General features: G+C 41.6%; 1 non-coding gene across 1 annotated transcript; it reads left to right on the forward strand.

Annotated features, from left to right (window-relative positions):
• The first annotated feature begins 320 nt into the window (after positions 1-320).
• On the forward strand, positions 321-427 carry LOC141603431 (small nucleolar RNA R71). The gene has a single exon (XR_012525309.1). It is a non-coding gene; the product is annotated as a small nucleolar RNA R71 (small nucleolar RNA).
• The last annotated feature ends 2,149 nt before the right edge of the window (positions 428-2,576 follow it).

The raw sequence follows: 2,576 nt of genomic DNA on the forward strand, positions 1-2,576 counted from the left end.
CTTCTTCCATGGGCGGCCCATATGAGGTCGCGGCTTGGTTCACTTGATTCTTTGAAAACTTCTCAAATTGCTTTGTGAGCAAGTCGAGCTTGGCATTTGTCTCGGAGTTGGAGGCATTTTCCTTAGGATATTTCCCGTTCCTTCGTAGCATGTTCCCTCTAGAACCATAGTTTGCCTCCGAGTCTACCATTTTTTTGATCAATGCCGTGCCCTCTTCATCATTCAAGTGGTCAAAACCTCCCCCCGCGGAGGCATTTACCATCTCCTTAGTTCTTGGTAGTAGAGTTTGGAAGAATGTTTGAGTAATGTACCATTCCGGTATTCCATGGTGGGGGCAACTTGCTATCAAATCTTGATAACGGTCCCAAGCCTCACCTAAGGACTCCCCATCCTCTTGTTGGAACGTATGGATCTCGTTGCGGAGCATCGCGGTCTTTGAGGAAGGGTAGTACTTGGCCATAAATGCTTGGGCTAAGTCATCCCAAGTAGTGAAAGTATCCGGTGGGTGAATGTTCAACCACCGGTCCGCTTTGCCCGTCAATGAAAACGGAAACAACATCATTCTCAAGGTGTCTTCGGACACCCCATTCTTCTTCATCATTGATACTTTCCTCTTAAACTTCCGGAGATGAGCATGGGCATCCTCCTCAAGATGACCTCCAAACAAGTCCTTCTCAACTAACCCGACTTGGGCGGGATGCATTTCAAAATTGTTTGGGGCCAAAGTGCCAAAGTTGATGGGATTACATGAATCATTATGGTTAGGCCGGTTGTGATCTCTAAGAGCCATTTGTGGTGGGTGGTTTGGTTCTTGATGTGGTGGTGTTTGAGGTGGACTATTGTAATTAAGGAAGTTATGAAAGGGGTTCTCTACTAAAGTCTCAATTGTGGTATTTGGTTGAATCGTAGTTGTTGTATCAAAATTTTGTGGGATGTGTGAGTTTGGTTGATCAATGTTTGCTTGGGTGGAATTGTTCCTCACTCTTTCAAGAGTCCTAGTCCTCAAGGTTCTAAAAAGCCTTTCGGGGTCGGAGTTGAATAGGAGAGCTTGGTGATTCCTTCTAGGCATACACTTGACAAATCGTAAGTCTCCTAGTGTTTTTACACACTAGGGAAAGGCAAAAATCACACACACTTTACAAACAACAATCAACTACTAAAGCAAAAATGACAATTGAGACAAGATTAAAGCAAAGACTCTAAATAAAACTAAGCATAACCTAACGCCATCCCCGGCAACGGCGCCATTTGATAGCAGGAAATTTGTCGTCTACTTCCTATACCAAAACTATTTATAAAACCCGAAAAAGCGTAGTATTTAGTCGGGGTCGAACTCAAGGATGGTGGGGGTTGCTACGAAGTTCAATTAGGAGTTAAGTTTAATCAAAATTTAAAAGAAAGGGTTTTGGTTATAATCACTAGAGCAAAAGACAAACAAGTTATTGATAATGAATACGGTTAATTAAAAGCTAGGGCCTTCGGGGTCATCAATATGGTTTAGGGGCAAACATGAAGATCAAAAAGGGTCAATGGTGAGAGATTAACCTAAGATGAAGAACCAATGTCTTGGCTATCTTAAAGGTGGCTACTAATTTTCATTAAGTCTCACACCCCTCCTAGACACACATCAAGACCCCAAAAAAAACTTTCATTCCAAGGGAGAATTAAGCAATAATGGAAGAAAGGCAAAAGCTTTTCACTTGAGCAAATCAACAAACACCTTGAGTGCAATGAATAGGAAAGTTAAACAATTTCACCAAAGACCAAAATATTCAAAGAATCATGCCCCTAAATTTCATAAAGAATCACCCTAAACCCTAGAGGGAATCTACTCACTCATGTTAAGGGAAATTATGCTAAATAGAGAAGAAAAGCAAACAACACAAGGAGGAGACATGATGAATGTTATAGCAATATCAAAGGACAAGGAAAATGTAAACAAATGATAAACAAGTAAAAGAAAGGAAAGAAATTATACCAACAAAAGGAAAGATGAAGGCTTGATTGATTAATAAGAAGGAAAACCCTTCAAAATCCCCAATACAAACTTCAACAAACAAGTGTAAACAATTGACTATTACTAGAACTAACTAATTCTTGCTAAATATTAATAATAATTATTGAAAGATTAGTGCTTGATTAAGAAGGTATTACAATAATATGGAATGTTTTTCAGATCTAGGGTTATATGTACAAAAGGGTTTAAGAGGGGGTATTTATAGGCTTGTACAAGATTAGGAAGAAAAGAGGAAGAAAAGCCCAAAATCCCGTCTGCTGCGTTTTGCCGGTGCCCCGGCAGCCGGTGCTCCTACCGGCAAACCCGTGCAAAGAATTAAAACATCTGGTATCTGTGTTTTGCCGGTGGGCCGGTTGCCGGCCTGCCGGCAAAACACCTTCTTCAGGACTTTGGATGTGTGAAATGCCGGTTGACCGGCTGCCGGTGTTCCTACCGGCAGCGAGGCCAAGCTTGTTTTTCACCAAATTCTTCAAATAAATTCCACCTGCTGTGCTTTACCGGTGGGCCGGTTGCCGGCCTGCCGGCAAAGCACATTCCCCAACTTTTCTTCAAAATCTTA

This window comes from Silene latifolia, chromosome 9 (genome assembly GCF_048544455.1).
Source record: "Silene latifolia isolate original U9 population chromosome 9, ASM4854445v1, whole genome shotgun sequence".
Lineage (NCBI taxonomy): Eukaryota > Viridiplantae > Streptophyta > Magnoliopsida > Caryophyllales > Caryophyllaceae > Silene > Silene latifolia.